The following is a 21867-nucleotide window of genomic DNA, read 5'->3' on the forward strand; positions in this document are numbered from 1 at the left end:
TGCTGATATTATGTAAATTTTAATTTAGAATACTGAATAAAATTTTTAAGACACTTAGAAGCTGGCTTTTGAAATGTTCACTGTTTTAAAGCTTTGGTCATGATGGGTAAAGTGGATGAGCTTGTTCTGATGACTCAAAAATTAGTCTTAGTTTATAAACAATTTTTCTGTAATTTAAACTGTTTTCAGAGTAGCAGCCGTGTTAGTCTGTATTCGCAAAAAGAAAAGGAGTACTTGTGGCACCTTAGAGACTAACAAATTTATTAGAGCATAAGCTTTCGTGAGCTACAGCACTCATCCGATGAAGTGAGCTGTAGCTCACGAAAGCATATGCTCTAATAAATTTGTTAGTCTCTAAGGTGCCACAAGTACTCCTTTTCTTTTTTCTTTAAACTGTTTTGTAAGAGTGGTTCCTTTTTTTTTTCATAAAAGATGTTTACCTAGCACAGGGAAATCCTGAGCAAAATGTTTTAGGAGGTATGTCTCTTATTCCGAATAATCCCTTCAACCAAAAGCTTGGCCTACTCTACTGGGTGCTCTGTATGCATACAATGGGCCATTTCATCAGTTGGCATAAATCAAAATAGCTCTGAGGTCAGTGGAGCTCTTAATCTGACCCAGTGCTTCTCTAGTTCACTTGCATTTCTTTCTTCTCCTCTCTGCTCCTCAATATATTTTGTGGTCTCTTTGTATTTATGCCCAAACTGTACTCCATTTTTGTCCTATTTTCTCCTCTGTGCCCCCTTTCCTCTCCTATGTACTTATTGATGTACACCGTTTTCTAAATAGATGATGCCAGTAGTGTCAGTCAAAATGCTACATGTGCAGTGCTAGTACGTATTCAAAATTAAGTTGAATAAATTTCCCTGTCCCTGTTTTTATGTCAATTACAGCCACAGAAAAGCACTTGCTCACACATTCCTCCCCCTTACTCTACTGCAGTTAGCCAGCCATTGTGGAAAGTCTCTGGGGCCAGGTCACACACCGGCTGTGGTGTTTAGCACTGCTGGTGGCATTAATGCTTCTCTCCAATTGTATGTGGTTCATGGCTATCCATCAGATCAGGCACAAGGGGGAGAGTTAGCTTTCTTATGCCTTTTCCCCCACATGGCTCCCATCAAGTAGGGCCATCCATATTTTGTCTCTCAGTATTGGACAAAATGAAACAAGCAAACAAAGCCACAACCAGTATACAATGTGACAGATCCCACAGTCCTTACTCAGGAAAATTCTTATTAACTCCAAAGAGAGTTTTGCTTGAATAAGGACTGTGGGATTTGACCTATTGTTTTGGGTTCTTTGCACATAGGACATCTAGAATGTCAATAATTCTGGGGGGAAATGATAAAATCTCTAAGTTTCCAGGTTCCCCGAATCTTACTCTGTAAACCACAAGCAAAGAAAAAATAAAACCAACAGGGCTTGATTTAAGAGCAGGATGAAAACTGGGTGATGATAATAGGAATCCAGTGACCCATTAAGATCTAAACTACCATAATCATTAGTGTACATTATGACAAGATATGGAGATAGCTCTAGTATGTTACAGTGACTGCTGAGTGAAAGTGTATTTAATAAGAATAGCCTCACAATGTGAAACATTTCATTTTCAATAGAGGCCCAGAGAAGGGTAGGTACAATGTAGTAGATGTAGAGTCAAATTCTTGATTATGCTGGTGTAAATCTGTTCCTCCAGTGATATATTCTTGAGAGGAGAATTTGGCCCAATCTTTCACATTTGCAAGCTTAAAATACCCAAAATACAATAATTAAAATGCTTAATACAGAAAAAAAAATTATAAAAACACCATTTATCGTACCATAAAAGGCACAGTACTATATAAATCTCATATAAACAAGATGTATAGTTTAAATGGCAATATTACTCAAAATTACAACTGTCCTATAAATAGCCTTATAAACCATGCTTAAAGGATATTATGCTATTTAATCACTTGAGCTCAGGAAGAAACCTATTTCACATGGGGCTCCAGAAGAAAACCTCATTTTGCAAGTTATTTCTTTGTCTTAGGTATTGTATATCTAATTGTATATCTAAATTACAATAAGGACCTCAAACCATAGGTTACCGAATTCTCAATGAATAACCTTTGAAGATAAAAGGAAGCTTCTTTTATTCCCTGATGAAATGAAAATCAAAACTCAGGCAGGGAAACTGTCTGCTTTAATGTGGATGTAGTTAATTTAGCTTTTAATAAAGGGCAAAGTGATGTGTTTACAGTAATTACAAAGCAAAACAAATCAGCATATGATTTATTGTATTTGAGGTACAGCATCCCCACTAATGCTTTTAGCACATTTTTTTTTACTAGTTTGGAAATGTATTTATCTGTACATTACCCCTAACATGGAAGTGAATGGGAAAACAGAGAATAAGAGGTGGAGTTCCTGGGAAACAGAATGTTAAAAGCAAAGTGAATTTTATTTCCTTTTATCCTCAATAAAGGTATCTATTAAAGCTTTCCACAAATATTTATTTGAAATTACTTTCACTTTATTTCATTTTCTATTCTAATATAACATAACACAAGTCTAAATCAGAACAAAACTACAATATGAACAACATTAATTGGGATGGTGCCCAAAGGTCAACCAAGAATGGGGCCCCATTGTGCAAACAGAGTAGCAGATGGTCTCTGCCCCAAAGAGTTTAAAGTCTAAATAGTCCTGACAGACACAGGGCAGGAGAAGGTATATAACACAACCAGAGTGAATAACGTGATGGCAACAAACATCAGGGGAGTGCTAAAGTTTTTTGGCTTTGGGATAGATTAATTTAGGAGGGGATAAGCTAAATGGAAAGAAAAGAGAAGGGGTGAGAGGGATAGAGCAGAGGAGAAAAGGGTAAGGGGAAGGTGTGGAGTGAGTCTGAGATGAAGAGACTATGACGGGATCGGGGGGAGACGATTAGAGCAACCAGACAATTGGCACTGGACAGTAACTGTAGAAAGGTTTCTGCGGCCTGGTCTACACATTAAACTCAGGTCGACTTAGCTACTTCACTTGCTGCTGTGAAAAAATTTAGGTCCTTTATGACATAGTTCTAGGTTGACCAGATATCCCAATTTTATAGGGACAGTCCCAATATTTGGGGCTTTCTCTAATATAGGCGCCTATTACCCTCCCTTCCCTGTCCCGATTTTTGACACTTGCTATCTAGTTACCCTACGTAGTTCAGTTGACCTAATCCTGCTATATATGCAGCAAGTGCAATGGAAGAGGTCTCTGGCTGATTTCTTTCTGCAGTTTTCCCCCAAGGCAACATGGTGGGGAGGGGAGACATCACCTGGCTTCTAGTGCTCCCTCTTCCCCAAGTAGTGGCATATCTTCTTCCTAGTTCTGGGTCTCTGGGGTGTTGGGAGGAACTGTGGCTGGACCCCATTTCCCTTTCCCTCACTCCTCAATGCAGCAGTCTGATTTGGCAACTTTTGTTCCCAAATGGAATATTTTGATTGTGCTGAAACATTTTTTAGTTTTATTTTTTAGGAAATATCAAAATTTTCCATTCTGAAATGGAATTAAAACAGATTTTGAAATGTTAGAATTCCCCCACAGAATGGAAAATCTGAGTTTTGACCAGCTCTACTGATAAATTAATCCTATCTAGGCTATGATTCATCAAAATGCTTAAGTATTTGATGTGCTTAACTTTAAGTCTGCACAAAGTTTGGGATTTTTATTGACAATAAATTTGCACAACTATATTTTTAAGTCATTTCATTTTGATAGAGTTCCAAAAAGTGGAGTGTTACAGCTCATGGGTAATACTGTGTTGTATCCATTTGGGATGAAGATCCCAGAGAGACATTTGCAAATCCAACTTTACTGACTTTGATACAAGGGATACATTTGGCCAGGATGTCTAGTGCTTTATTTGAACTTTGAAATCAGCTTCCTCCAGAGCCAGGGACAATACAAATAATAGTAACTTTGAGTTTGTAGTGGTTTTCCCCTAGTTTGCCTATATATTTTTATTTCAGTCTTTTGGCTCATTTAGTTCCCAAAGTGGTATCCCTCCACATGTAGTGTTTAGTGAAGTACACGGGAATCAGATTTGTCATGAAACAGTGCTTTTCGTAACCATATAGGCACTCAGTTCAGGTTTTTAGAAACATTGCAGAGATTTTGAAAAAGCATAGATGGCAGTTAGGTGCCCAACTTTCACTGAAAGTAAAATAACTTCTCTATCTGCCTTTGAACCCTTCTCTTTGTTTCTCACGGGGCGTGCTGAGAAACTTAAGAGAGGCATAATCACTGCAGCTGGTTAAAAACTTTTCAATGGATCAATTTTCCATTGGAAAATAGTTTAATCAAAATGGTGCTATCAAAATAAAACTTTTGGATGGTCCCAAATAGAATTTTTTGGCATTCGTGTTTTCACAAGAAATTTTGCCATCTTGTGGTGTTCTGAATTGGAAAAAAAAGCTCCCAAAATGTCAAAATTTCCTGCAGAACAGAAATTTCAGTTCGTGATCAGCTTTAATAATCATAGTCTCATTTATATACTTGACTCTACTTTCCCCACAGCAAACACTTCTAAATTCCGAACTCTTACTTTAAAGTCTATATTGCCAAGGTTATGGTAGTTTGCGAACAATATTTAAACAAACACCAACATCATACCTGTTTTGACTACAGAATAATTAAATATTTCAGTTGTGGGAAATGATAGGTGGAGAAATATTTAGCTATCTTCTGAATTAAGAGGAACCAATTTATTTTTAAATGTTCTTCATTACTCTAAACAAATTACTGATTTTGGAATACTAAAAGAATGGTAACCTTATGGTGTTGAAATAATTGCTGAATTTGGGGAGGGACATGTTGTATTGTGTTTATATATCTTCCCCCTCCCCCGCCCTCTTTCACACAGATAATGAAGTTTTGCCCACAAATAATCTATTTAACTGAAAGAAGTCAATTCAGACTCTTGCGTGGAAGCAAGTCAACAATCAGAGCTATGGAAAACGTTCACTGTATCTTCTAGGTGAGCCTGAGTTGAGGTTCCAGTAACCTGGGTTTCAGGGACTACTTTTTTATGTTTGTTTTTGTTCAGTGTCACAAGGCCGACCAGCCGTATGAACCTACTTAAGGAAAATCAAACTCCTGAGCAAACTTAAATTGCTAAATTACCCAGTTTTGTGCATAGTCTTTTGCCTTAACCTGGTCAGAATATGCATATGTGGCAATGTTTGTCCCCTGTTTTACTTTGTAAAGTAAAGCAACTTTCCCCTATCCCTCTCTCCTAATTTTGGCACAACTCCATACTTTAGATGCAAGAGGATATTCTGTTTGAAGTTTTAAAAAAACACCACTGGCTAACTACAAAAGAACCAGCTTGGATCAAGATCAAAGATAGATGTGGTTTAAAAAATAACATAAAGCTATTATAAACCTTCAGGGCAATGTAAGGAGGTAGCAGGAAATGTTTGTACTGATAAGGGAGTCCTAATGAAAGAGCAGAAACCTGATCACTGGTGAATTTTATCTTGACATTGTCTGGAATAAGAATGGAGAAATGATCAAGAAATATGACAGGTTTCAAGAGATACAGTCTTGCAATGCTGTCATCTTAGTTAATCAACAAACAATACACTGGAAAGAGTATCACAAATCACAATCACAAATTTAGTCCTAGCAGCTGAACCAGATACAGTAAATAGGATACAAGTTAGGAAGTGTCTTATGAGTGATGAAAGCAAATGTAGGAAGAGTTAGGAAATATACTTTGGTAGTTAGAAGCATTAAAATGCTTAAGTTTAACATTGCAGGCATTGAGACAATACAAAATGAACAGAAAAGCAATAGCTGAAATCAAGTAATGTTTGGATTTGCTATTAAACACATGATGAAAGTAACTGAATTTTTTAAATATAATTCAAGGTCATTACTGTAAAAATTATTAAAATAATACAGAGGCTTGGATGTGAACCTCTAAAGCTATACATTTGTATGTTTTGATTTGAGAGACTTGTCGTAGGGGATTTTTTCCCCCTATGGAAATCACGCCAGTTATTTTCCGTGACTATCTTTAAAAGAAATCAAAGCTTTTTTGTTAACGTTTATTTATATTATTGCCTTGATCCTATTGTCCTGACCTCTGGAACCATGCAGGGCTGCACTGGAGTCAATCAGGGTCCATCCATTTGTAGGGAACTACATCTTAACATTTTCAACAATAATATTTGTTGCTGCAAGTAATACATTGAAACAAGACATCATGTCGATTGTAATTTTTATTCTGTTTAAAAATTATGCTTTTCTTACTATTGTGGTATGCAGAACGGTGATTGATTTGTATGTATGATAAAGTAATGACACAAAAATCACTTTAAATGGGCCACTTGCAAACATTTATGTCTAGAGGAAGAGCAGTGTTTGCCAGCAAAAGTAGAGAACTGTATGCAGTTCCCCTCAATCTGTATAAAAAGGATATAGACATGTTGAAATGAACTATATTGAAAAGAGACTAAAATGTGCTTTGCTTAATATTTTTTTTTACTTTCTCTGGAAAACAGAAAAATTAACATGAAGACAAGAACGTGTTCTATCCTTGTGTCCTGTAACTGTTAAAACCATTCATTGACTAGCCTCTCAAGTGTGAAGGCCTTAAGCAATTTGACTGTTAGCAACAATAGCTTCTCCCTCTGAGTCTGTGTAGATTTGGATGCGTCTGGGGATGAATATATTTTGATTTTTGAGCAGTATACTACAGTTTATTTCCCCAGATCTGGCTTCATGTTCTTTCATGATTAACTTATGAAAATAAATATACTATTATGGTATATGAAATGGATTTTACCAAAAGCTTTGATTTGAAATCTGTTAGGATACAAAGTATTTGAAGGGGAGGATTGAAATCACGAATAGAACTTTAAACTGTTGAGATAGAATTTCACAAATCCTCCCAGTTAATCTTCAGATAAATTTAAAACATGTAGACTACAAATTTAGCAAAATTCTTAAACACTTCAGCTTAAAGAAAAGGAGTACTTGTGATGAAGCTCACTTCATCGGAGCTGTAGCTCACGAAAGCTTATGCTCAAATAAATTTGTTAGTCTCTAAGGTGCCACAAGTACTCCTTTTCTTTTTGCGAATACAGACTAACACGGCTGCTACTCTGAAACTTCAGCTTACTTACCTTTAATTAAAAGACCACAAGTGTCACAGTACTGCCTTCTCTATTTTCCAGAGCAAACTATATTCTGGAATTTCTTTAATTTTTGTGTGTAGATTTGAGTTTAGTTTCTGTATCAGATCTTCAAGGTACTGAAAATAATTATAACAGTTCAGCTTCTCAGACTTGTATCATGAGAAAAATATTTCTAAGTGTAATCTTAGAAGTATCCATGGAAACTATTTGCTCTCAATCTCTCCTTCTAAAGTTGATCCACTTTTTTGATAAATAATTAAGGAGATATAGGAGGAGAGGTACTGGACCCTTGGTGTCCTATTTCCCAGTGGATGCCTTAACCACCAGACTGCAGAGACTTTCTCTCTCTCTGGCCCAATCACTGTTTAAGTATTTATCCAAAGGGGAATTGCTTCAGCAGGAGATATTGAGAGAGGTGGTTCTCCCACATCCTGGATGAGTGTTCTCACCACTGAGCTAAAAGGGATGTGGCATTACCTCTTTCCTATTCCCCCAGATTTTGAATGGGGCCCAATCCATGCTCTGTGCATGCCTATTGGATTAGGCCTCCCAGAAGAGTTAGGCTTTCCACCATTCATCCTTCCCTGAACGGTGATGAAGCTTAGGTGGAAGATAGGCATCCAGATATCTAGAGTGAGGCAGCAGCACAGAGGCAGAAATTTAGTTATCTAAGGAACTCTTACAGTGAAACTTTAGGTGCCAAGTGTATTTAAGCATCTGCAAAGTTGGGCAGCAGTGAAGCAGGGATTTTGTCAATCACAGAGGTACCTAAAACCAGGACTTGGGTGGCTAAAACTGGTACTTAGGGAGCTAAATCCATTTGTGGATCTATGCCTTAGTCTATATCACTGTTACAGGAAACATGACCAGTACTGTGAGGAGACTGAAAACCACCTTTTCATAATTTCTCTCCCACTTGGAGTCACTGTAATGTCTTACTACAAATTCCTTAATCTTCTTGCTCTTATTTTTCTGCTTTTATATTAGGAAACACACTGAAAGCAAAGGGAACGAATTATGATAAACCAAAAATAGCTATGAAAGCCAAGAGTATAAAAGAGATTGAGAGGATAAGAAAGCCAAAAGGCTCAGAATGGTAAGGAGAATTGAAGATAAGGCCTGGTGTCACTGGAAGAGCTGAAACAGTAGTAGTGGAATAGCAGAAAGATGTGATTAGAACAACCAGGAGAATTACAAAGAGGGAAGCAGAGTGGCTGGGGAGCTGAGAAAGACAAGTGGCATGTGTAAGAGAACAGAGATTCTCATCAACCAGAAAAGGGTTTTGAGAATTTCACATCCGCAAAGTCATTTCATGCTCAGTGGAAGTAGCCAGCTCTTATTACCTTTTCTTTGCTCTTATGCTTGCCTGTTGATCTTTCCAGCTGTCACTCTGGCAAAATAAAACCTTTGGATGTGAAGGGGAGTTGAGTGTTTTTTCCATGAAATTTGAATAATTTTATTTAATGGATCCTCTTTTATCTATTTATGAAAAAGATTCCATTAAAGAACAGCAGTTGCACCCTGAATTCTTTATAATGTTATAAAAATGCTAGGCAAAGTAGCAGGACTTTCTAGGATAATTGCCCTGAGTGTTCTATTAAGTGCACCATGGCCTGCTTCAATCAGCTAGTAGCCCTGAAAGCAGTAGTAAACATGCCATGTAGGATTTTGCATGAGAGAAATTAAATTAAAAACATTTGGAGCAAAAATAATGAGGCTGAAAGATTGAACTCAAGAAGAAGTATTGTATCCTATAATGACTATCTGTTCAGCTGTTGAAGAAACATTACATCAATGGTGATCTGGACAAGTGCTGGCCAAGAGGATGTGAGGGATTGTGGACCTCGAACCCAAGCCCAAAGGCAGTGCCAAGGCCAAGGCCAAGACCACCACCCAGCAGCTCACCAGAGCAACCTGAAAAGAGAACCACTGAAGTGCCACTGAAGACCCTTCAAAGGGTCCTGTCCTAAAGCTTCTGATTGGGGGAAATGTCCAGCACCTTAAAATAGAGCTCCCCAGCCATTAGTCAGCTCCCCTGGCTGACTGCTATGGTAGATCTTCCTGCTTGCATGACTCCTCATTGGTGTACTTCTTATCCTAGATCCCTGGTCTGTTCCTGGTTCCTGCTTTCCTGCCTTGTTCTATGTCCCTTCTTCTATGGCTTACCCTGACTCTGTCTCCAGCCCTGATCCTTACTTTGGCGCCTGCCTTGAACCCATAGGTCTGACTGCTGACACCCCTGTCATTACAGCATGAGAATAATTGTAAATGTGTAATTAAAATAATAGTCTCTAAACTTATCATGTAACACTTTATATCTTCAGCTTGTTATCCTGATATCAGCTAACTAATCGATTTTGTGAGCATTAATCAATCAATCAGTCCCTTGTCAGCTAGGTTAGTCAGGCATAATTACATAAAGCAATTTTGCTTCTCTGAGGGGATTATTTAACTGAATATGCCCATCACTGGAGAGACTTAAAATGTACTTTGAGTGTGACTCTCCAAAGCACCTTTTGTTTCCTAGCCTCAAAGAGTGCTCTACAATGCTTGATGACTTGGCTTTTTGGAGCCTCTGTTTGGGGAGGCCTGCTTGATAGTAATGGGAAATGAGACTCTGGGCCTTTGGAGTCCATTCTTCTTCGAGTGGCTCTGCTACTAATTGTGTGATGCAGAGCAAGTCATTTGGCCTAACTTTTTTTCAAAAATGACTAGTGATTTTAGGGTGTCCAATTTGAGACATCTTAAAAGGGCTTGATTTTTGGAGGATGGGTGCTCAATATTAATGAAAATCAAGTCCACTTAAGGTCTCATGTTTAGATACCCCAAATCAGTTGTCACTTCAGCAAACAGAGACCTTAACCTTTATGTGCTTCATTTTGTCTATCTGTAAAGTTAACGACTGCACTACTGGAAGGCACTACAGAGGAGTCTCAAACTCAGTTTACCTTAGGGCCAGTCCTCCCAGAGATCCAATAATGTCACCAAAGATGGTGTTCAGAAAAGAAAATGTTTACATTGTATTTTTTTGTTTCAAATTTCTTAGAAATAATAAAACTGTCATACAACTTTTCTGTCATACAATTCTTCACCTGCCAGAAAGTTTTTAGTGTTTGCCAGTTCTGTCAGTTTGTTGATGTTTCGCCTCAGTGACTGAAGAGTTGAAACCTTCAGGACTGCAGCTGTGTTCAGTATAGTCGTGTTCAGTATTTTGACTTGTTTATGTTCATTGTGAAAAAAAGTGACACTGCCTCCATGGTTTCAGAGTAGCAGCCGTGTTAGTCTGTATTCGCAAAAAGAAAAGGAGTACTTGTGGCACCTTAGAGACTAACAAATTTATTAGAGCATAAGCTTTCGTGAGCTACAGCTCACTTCATCGGATGCATCCGATGAAGTGAGCTGTAGCTCACGAAAGCTTATGCTCTAATAAATTTGTTAGTCTCTAAGGTGCCACAAGTACTCCTTTTCTTTTTGCCTCCATGGCTGACTCTGCCTGGCAACTAATGATGCTGCCTTCAGGGCTGACTTTGCCTGGCAACTAGTGATGATATCTCTGTCCCTCTCCCCCAGCCAATGGGAGCTGCAGGGGGGGGCAGTTGCAGCAGACATTGCTGGCACAATGTCTGCATGCATCTCTCCTCTGCAGGCCACGTTGGGGAGGTTCTCAGGCCGCAGATGGGCTGGGACTTTGAGACCCCCTGCACTACAGTGATTAGTGTGGTATAAAAACCTATATAGAGTAGAATTCCTACAGGTAGTATGGTGAAACTTATTTCATACGTATTTTTAACAGGCATCATGATATTTGTGTAAAATGATCTTTATAAGTGTTAAAACATTATTGTTAATTACAAAGGGTGTCCCGAGATACAATTGTATCCTATTTTTATTAAACAATCACGTGTTTTTGATGGGATTGGTCAGTGTTTTGGAAAATGGCATTTTTGTTTGGTACCTTTGCTAACAGCTTAATCTCTACAAATCAATGTCTCTATGTCAAGTCAGTATTAACGCTCTCCTGATTTAGTTTAACTTCTTAAGCTTTCTGATGTGGCCACATATGATGTCTATAAAGGATTCCTTTCGAACATTTTTGTGTCCATTCATTTCAAAGAGAAATACCAGAAGCTTTTACTTCATCAATTAGATATTAATATTGACTGAAATCGAGAGGTTTTTTTTAATATACATCAAATATTTGTCTTCCTTTGAAATAGTATTACATTTTCCATAGAACTTTTCAACCATGTTATCATTCCCATGGCTTTTGTCTTCTATTTTATTATTAACCAAATACTTTTCATCAGTATCTCTGTGATATTTCTACTGAAATAAAATAATGGGTTGATCAGTGTATAAATTAAGTAACTAGAGAGGGATATTTCTTATAGGAAATGTACTAAGCATTTAAATTTGCTGTCTAAATGTTATGCAGTAATCCAATAACTGAGCCAGAATTCAAAAATTTTCTGTCTTTTGCACAGTATCTGCCAACAGTGTAGGACTTACCTGAGTAACTGCAAATTTCAGCATCTGAAGGCTGTTTTACACATCTACAATATGTAGTGGGTACTTACCATTTGGGACACACTTAAAATCATTTAATGGAAGCTAGAGGTATTTTCCAGAGTCTGGCAATGTGTAGCTCTGAGACTGTGTCCAGCAGCTCAGGCTGCTGCATATATTTTACTTTTCTGCCACCATAAAGGGGAGAACAAAATTAAACAAAAGCTGTTACTTATTTTGTTTGAGTGCATTCCTTATTTACCTAGTGCCTAGGAATATTACAGTTTGCTTCAGTGTCCTCAATTCATTTACAGTACCAACCCAATCCAGAAGGAGGAAACATTTGTCAGATATTATACACTGTGGGTAAGATTCACTCCCAGATACTTAAGAGAGGCCATACCGGGTCATCTAGCCCAGTATCCTGTCTTCTGATAGTGCCACATGTTTCAGATTGAACAAACTGGGCAATTGAGTGATCCATCCCCTGACATCCAGTCTCATCTTCTGGCAATTGGAGGTTTAGGGACACCTAGAATGTAGGGTTTCATCTCTGACCATCTTGCCTAATAGTCATTGATGAACCTATCCTCTACGAACTCATCTGATTCTTTTTTTAACCCAGTTATACTTTTGATTGTCACAACATACCTTGACAATAAGTTCCACAGGTTGACTGTGCAATGTATGAAGAAATAGGTTTGTTTTAAACCTCCTGCCTATTAATTTCACTTAGTAACCCCTTTTACTGCATTGTGTTATGTGAAGGGATAAATAACACTTTTTCTCCACACCATTCATGATTGCATAGACCTCTATCATATCCCCCTGTCACTTGTTGTGGGTTTTTTGAGGTGTTTCTGCTTCTCCTAACTGACCATCCTTCATTTGTTCTCAGTTAGGTCAGTTCCTGTTCTAAACCAGTTTAAAAGATAAAACTAAGTTCGCTTTAATATTTACCCTCACCTCCAATTAAATATATTAGCCCTTCAATTTTAGGGCTTGCAGTCTCCTGGCTGTTTTCTTGGAAGCAACTTGGTATAGGGCTTTCAGCCCTTCCTTATCCTGGACCTTTCTGCCTCCTTTTCCTTCTCTGTATTGTCGCCTTTATAGCAGGCCTTGTTTCCTCTATTGGGTTGTAGCTGTGGTGCCTGCCTCCATGATTGGCAGCTGCATGGGGGTGTGTGATCAGGCTGCTTGCTTGTAAGCAGGAGACACTCCTCTTCCTCCTCCGTGTTCAGTTTGTAGACCTTGTCCTCTCTTTCCTTCCCCCACCCATATCTTCCAAGATAAAGAGTCCTAGTCCTCTTAATCTCTCCTATTATGGAAACTGTTCCACACTCCCTAATCATTTTTGTTGCCCTTCTCTGTGCTTTTTCCAATTCTAGTATCTTTTTTGAGATAAGGCGATCAGAACTGCATGCAGTATTCAAGGTGTGGGGGTACCATGGATTTATATAGTGGCATTATGATACTTACTGTCTTATTATCTATCCCTTTCCTAATGGTTCCTAACATTATTACCGTTTTTGACTGCCACTGCACATTGAGTAGATGTTTTCAGAGAACTATCCACAATGACTCCAAGATCTTTCTTGAGTGGTAACAGCTAATTTTGACCCCATCATTTTGTATGTGTTTTCCAGGTGTATTGCTTTACACATATCAACAATGAATTTCATCTGCCAGTTTGTTGCGCAGTCACCCAGTTTTGTAAGAGCCCTTTGAAAATTATCATAGGCAGCTTTGGACTTAACTATCTCGAGTCATCTTATTTCCTTTGCAAACTTTGCCACCTCGATGTTTATCCCTTTTTCCAGATCACTTATGAATATGTTGAACTGCACTGGTCCCAGTACAGATCCTTGGGAGACCCTGCTATTGATCTATTTCCACTATGAATACTGACATTTATTCTTACCCTTGGTTTCCTGTCTTTTAACCAGTTACTGATTCACAAGAGGACTTTCCTTCTTTTCCCATGACTGCTTCCCTTGCTTAAGAATGTAGGTGTGGAACCTTGTCAAAGGCTTTCTAAAATTTCAACATTGGAATTGTGTTATCCACTGGGTTACCCTTGTCCACATGCTTGTTGACCCCACTCGTAGAATTCTAATAGATTGGAGAGGCATAATTTCTCTTTACAACAATTGCAATGATTCTTCCCCAACATACAATGTTCATCTATGTGTCTGATAATTCTATTTTTACTCTAATTTCAACATACAAGTCAGGCAATGCCCCTGGGAATGGCAGGCCTGTAATGAAGCAGCACCATAAACTGCCATAACCCCCAAAAATACAGACTGTGAGAGCTTGATACCAGGAGATGCTCTTCATCCACACAGCCAGGGCTCTTATTAATCCCTAGACAAACTTTAAAGATGCTTTCCTACAGAAAGTGGAATTTCTGCAGGAGGGTAACGGCAATACTACTGCCATTTCTCTACAAGTTATTTCCTTATACAATGCAGCTATTGCCATGAGTACAGGAGACAGGGCTGTTACTAGTTCTCTGGGGGTCTGCCCTTGTATTTGTTGGGAGTGACAAGCATAATGAAAACTGTATAGAATCTCTTCTTCTTGCCTCACTTTTTAAAATATTAGACACATCAGCTCAATTAGGAGCATTGAGTCTGCTTCTAAACTCAGTTACAGCACTGAAAATCCAAAGGGACTGCATCAGCATTAATGGAGTTATGTTAGTGTGATTGAGACCAAATTATAAATTACATTTCATTTACCTTTTTATGTGAGGTATCACTCCCATTCACCCGCAGCAGTGATGTCCCCCCCTCACCCTCCATGGAATGAGATGCACGGTATATAAGGAAAATAAAATGACTAAAGAGAATCCAAATCTTGCATAGAGTAAGCAAAGCAGAAGCAAAAGTGACACCAGCTCAGCTTGGTCCTTACTAATCCATACGGAACCTGGGAGCAAAGCTGGCAGATTGCATTGATTGCTTCCTGGATCACTGCTGGAATTCTAGTGAAACTGGCGACTCCTAAAAAGTTCAAAATCAAGTGCAATGCTACCCAAAGTAATGACAAAATACATTAGAGACTACCTCTCTATGTTCAGTTTATTGGTTTCTTTTAAAGTAATGTTTATTTTAAAGTAGCATCTATGTCTGTTTGAAATGTCAGTGCTTGTAATTATTTGAAGTTAGAAACATACAAAAGCCTTATTTGCAATAGCTTGACAAGCAAAGAGGATGAGCTTTCCTTTTTCTCCTAACTTCTTTCTTCTCTTTTTTCCTTGAAGAGCCTGATGACTATGGTTCAGATTTATAACAATGTACAGAGGCCAATTCTTATCTCAGTTACACTGCTATAACTCCATAGTAATTCTCTTGACTTTAGAGATTTACAGAGATGAGAATTGGATCCAGAATTTGAGATCCTTTAATCTTAATTGTTGTAATGTATTGTGCATGCCAGCTTTTCCTATTGTGAATTTATTTATGCTTTTTTTTTCTTTTTCACTATAGGGAACTTGTATGGTTCAAATTCATCCCAATGCAAGGCGCAATGTATGTCTCAAGCCCCATTCTGGTCCTGTTTAGAAATGTGGCTAAGAGGAGAAGATGGAGGCAAACTATGGTGCTTTCCATCACCCATGTATCACTGCAGAGCTCTCCACAATATGAGTGCTTGATTTGGGGGGGTCAGGCTACAGGAAAAGCTGCATGGTAGGCTGCAAGTTCTTCTGTATCTAATGGAATGGGATGGGGGTGGGCAAGAAACTGAACTGCAGCTGTGTGCACTCTCTTTGAGTTGTGGGTTTGATTTCACACCTCTCCCTCTCCTTCATTTCACCTGAATGAACAATTTATTCCTTGATTTTATTCTGGAAAAGCAGATTTTACATTGAGTTAATACACCTGAAATTAAAAGGGAAAGTCATCAAAAAGGCAAGTTTGAAATATATATATTAATGAGGATGGAAAGAAAATCGTAACTAATATTTGGCTGATGTTAAATTAATTTGTATTGATCTCAGTGTATTTTCTCTTGAGACTTATCTTAAATGGTTCTGTCCAGGTCTATTCCTTTTAAATCATGGCAGAGGCTTAATAAAAGAACTAAACTCTTGAAATCTTGGAGACACATATTCTAAAGATTGCAAGTGCAAAATTAGATATTTGGTATTGTAACTTGTAGAGGGTTTTATTGCTTCATTTAGTTGAGTCTCATAAAATATGTCAGCCTTAAAAATTTAGGAGGAATAACTTTATAAAACAACTCTCAGCCTTGTGGGTTTTTTTAAATTAGCCCGTTATTAGGTTTAGTGGCCGATTAGCCTAGCCAAACCAAACAGGTGCCATAGCACTGAATCCTCTAGATGTAACATTGTTCTGGTAGCAAACCTAATAAAATGTGTTTTATCCTTAATTTGGTAAGTTGAAAAAATTCTCTGTAAGAACTTGCAGAGATTTGAGCTAATAAAGGAAAACAAAATGCAGCTAAGGAACGATATCTCATCAAAGGGAAGATGTTTTTCTAGTTTTTACTTTTTATCTGCAGTAGCAGGAAGCAAGAAATTGTGTGATCCAAAATAAGGGCAGAGAGAAAACATAGGGGAGGGGGAAATAAAAGAAGAGGTATATATGAGAAAATAATAACAAATGAATGTAGGTGACAGAGGACATCAGCTGGCTAGTTAGACTCAGATTTATTGAAGTCCCATATTTACGTGCAATTATAGAGGTTTTCAAGCCCTGCTGATATCACATAAAAAACTTTGAAAAAACATTTTATTTAACCACAATTCTCCTGGTAAATCAAAATATTCTGTTGTATTTCTTCTTCCCTCACTTTTCTTTTTTAATATTGGACACAGCAGCTTAAAATTAAGACCATTAAGTCTTCTGCTTCTAAACTCAGTTACAGCACTGAAAATCCAAAGGGATTGCATCAGTGTTAACAGAGTTATGTTAGTGTGATTGAAACTAAAATCTGACTCACCATTTTAAAAGTGCATCTACCTCAGCTGCCTATTCCTCCTATGAGGCCATAATTGTTCTGTGGGTGATTCACAAGCAGGACAATGCCCTTGGAAAAATTACAGTACTCCTCCAATCACCCGCCTGACCATTCTCTGTTTTGTATTGGATTTTTGAAAAAAAACAAACAACCCTTGTTAAGTCATACATGGCTCCCATATTATTACATATGTATCTTGTGGTTTCGCTGTTAGGCCTCAATCATTGTTCCTACTCTGACAGGCATTGGACAGACATATATTAATATATGTAGAGCCCTGCACAGATACAAAAATAGAGGGTCTGCCGTGGCTCCCCACAGCTGCTAGTATGGCTCTCCCTGACTTTGCTCTGGCTTGGGGGGTGGACTCAGAGCCTCAGCCTGGCCATGATGAGAGCCAAGCAGGCAGTTGTGGGAGCCACAGGAGACCCTCCACCTGCCCTGGGCGGGGAAGCCCGAGCAGCCCCAGGCCACATGCCCTGGGCAGGTGGAGGGTCACAGCTGCCCACCCAGCTCTTACCATCAGAGCCCACCACAGATATAAAATGTGTATCTGCATCCAAGCAGCTATCCACAAAAATGGTCCATGGATATAAAGCGGATACCTGCAGATTTGCAGGGTTCTAAAGCTATGACCCAAACAGTTTACTTCCCTTGCTGAAATGCCCATTCCCAAAGCTAGACAGAGTAACCGTTTCAGATAGCCAATTTGCCGCCTCCAGCAATATTATACTAAATGACTGAGATGCATGGGTCTCTCGTGGCGGCATCTAGGATGGTGCTGTCAGCAGAACAATACCGGAATACTGCTCTTTTAAAATATCCTTTGTGGCCCTTGAAACTAATTGATTTGTGGGGTGGAGAAAGCCCAAGATGCAGTTCAGGGGAGGATTCTACAGCCTGCAGTAATGAAGGTAGGCAAATCACAACACGCTTCTTAACTGCAGGTGCCTGTCACTGGCAGGAGAGATGGATTAATTGCTGAGTAGGCAGCCTGTGGTCAGATCAGGTGTAGTTAATAGTTCAAGAGGTTGTATGCTTTACTGGACCAAGTGAATCCTTTGTCCTAATCTGATTTCCTATGTGGCCTTAGCCAAGTAATCTTACCTTTCTGCATTAATTCTCTTCTCTCTAAAATGAGGGTGTATACTTAATCTACTCAATAGGTGTGATAGGACAGATAATTATTTAGGGTTCATAAAATGTTCTAAGTGCTTGGAATTTCTATGATGAGAGAAAGAGAGAAAAAATAGAATGTGGGTGGTTATAAGCAGAACAAGCGATGAGAATGCTGGACCCTACACTTGTAGTATCCTGAAGAATCAGCTCAACAATCTTCTTCCAAATTGTTAAGCCAGAACTGTGGTAGGTGATAGAAGTGGGTGCAGAGGAGTCAATAAAGTTTAGTGACGGGACAGAAAATGGTTAAACAGTACTATCAGAAAGTGTAAAGACAGCTTCTGATCATGCTAGGCAGATTCAGAGTCCGCTTTTGAGAAACAGGTAAAATAAAATCCAGAATTAGGCATTATTGGGGTGTTCCTGCTTCAGAAAAGCAACCGTTCTCCATGGATGCAGAGTCCAGGAGTCCTGCACAGAATCCATGGACAGTAGCTGCCTTCTTTGGACTGGAGTGGGTCTCTCAAATGTGAAAAAGACTTCTGCCTTTGGATACAAGAAAGTGCTATGAGTCCACACTGAAAAGGGAGAATATGTAAATGACAAAACAAATGCAATAGTAAACCTTAAATGTTCATTGTTACATATGCAGCCTGCACAGGACACTTTAAAAATAAACTCATTTAAGTTAGCCAGCCAGCAGCCTCAGACATCAAGGCTTCCTCTGAACTGAGACTGGTCTCAGAGCTTTAAAGCCTGACCAAACACTGGCACAGCATTAATGCAGGAGCCTTGACCCCTGAGACTACCTACCAAATGTACTCAATACACTCACTGAATGTCTCCAATGCTATTATTGTAGGGGAAAAGAATCCGTACATAAATATTGTATGTAGCAGCTCCAAGGCATGTCGTTATTGCTCTAACTCCATTGGTTTATTCCTGGATAGATTTATCTATTTAAGCGCATTATAAAAACAAGTTGAAAAGTAATGTTCATGCCATGGAAATAAGTATTGAATAGCAGCAAACAGCAACAGAGGAAGATAACAAAAACCTAGATGACTTCATAACAAGGGACTGCTGCTTGTCGGCTACTTTTGAACCGGGGACTACTCTCCTCCTGCAGTCAAGTGTGCCAGCAATAATCCACAGGCTTGCACGACATTCCAGCTGCTTGTTAGGGCCAAAGTTATTCCTTTATATCTGTTCATATTATTCCTTTTTGAATATTATTTGGAAGAAAGGGATAAGTCTTCATGCACAAGGCACTGCCTGCCCTTGGGTAAAATATTTGTTTGTTGGCCTTACCTAAGTATGAGATAAAAAGTTCTGTGGAACATTTAAGTAGGACACAAGTATTCTTTATACTGTTCCCCCTGTGTCTGTTTCTGGGGGTGGGGGAGGAATAGCATTGGACAATTATAGACAACTATGTATCTGTGACAGAGCATCTTGCCCTTCACTGACCCTGCAGGGATTAACTGCACCCTATGGACCATGGAGGCTACGCCTCCTCGACCATGCTGGGCATGCTCCAGCTGGAAGCCAGGTATAAAAGGGAGCAGCTTGGCTCAGTTGAGATTGATAACTGAGGAATGAAGAAGATGCTCTACCTGGAAGCTGTGGAAGCCCCAGATCATGGAAGTCAGAGGCACCAAGACCCAGGTTGATACCCAGGTACCTGCAGACACCCAAAGAAGGTTGGAGCTATCAGGAGCCGCACAGGCTAAGGAGCCCACAGAAACCAGACTACTGCATCAGGGATAAGAAGTAGCCCATGGAACTAGTCATTGCACTAGGTGGCATCAGCACGTTTCGGTCAGATCCCCACTGACTGAGTGACGAGCACCTGCCAGGGCCCTGCGCTGGGACCAAGTGGTTAGGGAGGGCCTTACTGGCTGTGGCTGTTAGGCCACACAGCCCTGAAGGAGAGGGCAGCCACCTTTGACTGTGGATGTTGGGCCAATGTACCCTGAGACTAAGGGGGATTGGGCAGATTTAGCTGCAAGGCTATAACAACCTTTACCCCACCCTATAAGGGGATGGGGCATGCTTGCCCTGCAACAGTATCAATGGCTTTTCCTGAATGTGTTGTTATAATCACTGCCCTTTGCAGACTTCTCCCGCTGTGCTAGCACTGATGCTTTAACCACTAGTAAAATATTATGTGTCACTCTCTTAAAAACTTTGCTAATGTTATATTAGAAAGAACTTTCTCTTCCCAGTAGACCCTTCAAGTGGAGTTCAACCTGCTGAATCCAGATTAGGTTTGTTCAATAGTGCCCAGTGATAATTTTGCCAGTACATTTAAATTATAAGAAATTCTGATTTGCAAAAAGAAAAAAAGAGCTTAAGAACTAACTGGTCTAATTATTTAGAGAGAGTGGGTCAGACTTTGCATTCTGTTATACTAATTTTATGCCAATGTGACTCCATCGAAGTAAAAGGTATCACAGTTATGTAATTGAGTGGTGAATCAGGCTCAGCATTTTTCTCCATTGCAAAATCAATGTTATGGAAAATGATGTTAAAGTATAATTTCCATACTTCAGGGATTACCAGAAAATGACTCATGATAAACTGACTGCATTTCTGGAATTGGCATTACAACATAAATTTAGCCTCTCTTTTCAAATCCTTAAATATTTCAGATTATTATTTAAGAACATCTCCATTGCCTTCATTAATTCTTCTGGTAGTTTGCAAAACCTTAACAGTAACTTTTACATCCACTATACATAAGTAAAGGATTATGCAGGCAGCCTGGAAGCAAAAAGATATTCTGGAATATAGGAGGCAGAGAAGAGGAGAAAATCCATATTCTTCCAGTTTTGCTAAGGCAATATAAGTGCAATATATGACACTGTTGCTTTTGGGGGATCTGAATTTACCTCATTGGGGATTAAATTGTAAGATTTTCTTCTTTGGTAGATTACGTGAGACCATGCTGTATATACTGTTACCAAGATATTACTTATAGAACAGAATACATAAGAGAAAAGCAGATCTGACCAATAAATAATTCAGATGGCAATAAGACTCATTGCTCCCTGAATATGAATAAGTTTAGCCTTTTTCCGCTGTACTGGTTCCATTGAATTTGTCAAATATAGGTAGAATTTTCACAAACACCTAGAATATTTAGGAGCACAAATCCCACAGGTGCTATAGAAAATCCCGCCCATTATTAACATGTAGACGTAAACTCAATACAGTGATTTATTTTAGTGTCATTTTATTAGTAATGTGCCTGAGATGGCCAATTTGATAAATCTGAGAAAAAGAAAAGGAATCAAAAATAGAAAAAATTTAGACATAATTAATGTCCATTTATTCATGTATCACTTATGAACAAAAAAAATATTTCAATTGTAGGTATATTTTAAACTGTGTTAGTATGACAGGAGTGTTTGTTTAATCTATAGATACATTTAAAAAGAAGAATACAGCATATTTTCAAAGCAGAGTGGAAAAAGAGTGGAAGTTTGCAATCTGTGATCCATGGATCACACTGGCAGTCTGGAGATCTTGCTGGCCAGCTGATCCTGGCCCCTCCTCCAGGGTTACACCTACCAAGTCACATTAATGACAACTAAAACCACATGTTTTGCTACTACTGATTTTCCATGTGAGTAACTGTAGTTGCCACAGGAATGGTATTTGATTTCTCAGGAGAAGTTAAGTAATTTGCAGAACTGGAAATGGGAGGGAAGATGGCCAATAAGGCAGTCTCTCTGTTGATATGTGGTCTACTCAAAAATGGGGTATCCCTTGCATACCATTTTACTCTTCTAATCTCCATTAAGGGTCTGGTCTGAAATTCACTGAAGTAATTTGAAAGACCCCATTGGATGCAATACACTTTGGATCAGGCCCTACCTGAAAATTTGTTTCAATCTTTCAGACAAAACTTGAAATTATGAAATTCAGTCAGCAAATAATGAGATTCTTGTACACTGTGCGTTTTGATTAATCACCTGTTCACCAGTTGCTATTCACTCTAACCAATGAGTTAAGAGGTCATGGGTCTCTGGTTTATCGTAATTTTTTCTTTTAACAATTCAATATCATGTCA

At 38.8% G+C, this 21867-nt stretch overlaps 1 long non-coding RNA gene across 1 annotated transcript in view; it reads left to right on the forward strand.

Annotated features, from left to right (window-relative positions):
* LOC122455691 overlaps positions 1-21413 on the forward strand; it is a 93914-nt gene extending 72501 nt beyond the window's left edge. Inside the window, exon 3 of the long non-coding RNA XR_006274090.1 lies at positions 21218-21413. This is a non-coding gene — a long non-coding RNA (uncharacterized LOC122455691). The remainder of the gene's footprint in view (positions 1-21217) is intronic.
* The last annotated feature ends 454 nt before the right edge of the window (positions 21414-21867 follow it).

Source organism: Dermochelys coriacea, chromosome 9, assembly GCF_009764565.3.
Source record: "Dermochelys coriacea isolate rDerCor1 chromosome 9, rDerCor1.pri.v4, whole genome shotgun sequence".
NCBI lineage: Eukaryota > Metazoa > Chordata > Testudines > Dermochelyidae > Dermochelys > Dermochelys coriacea.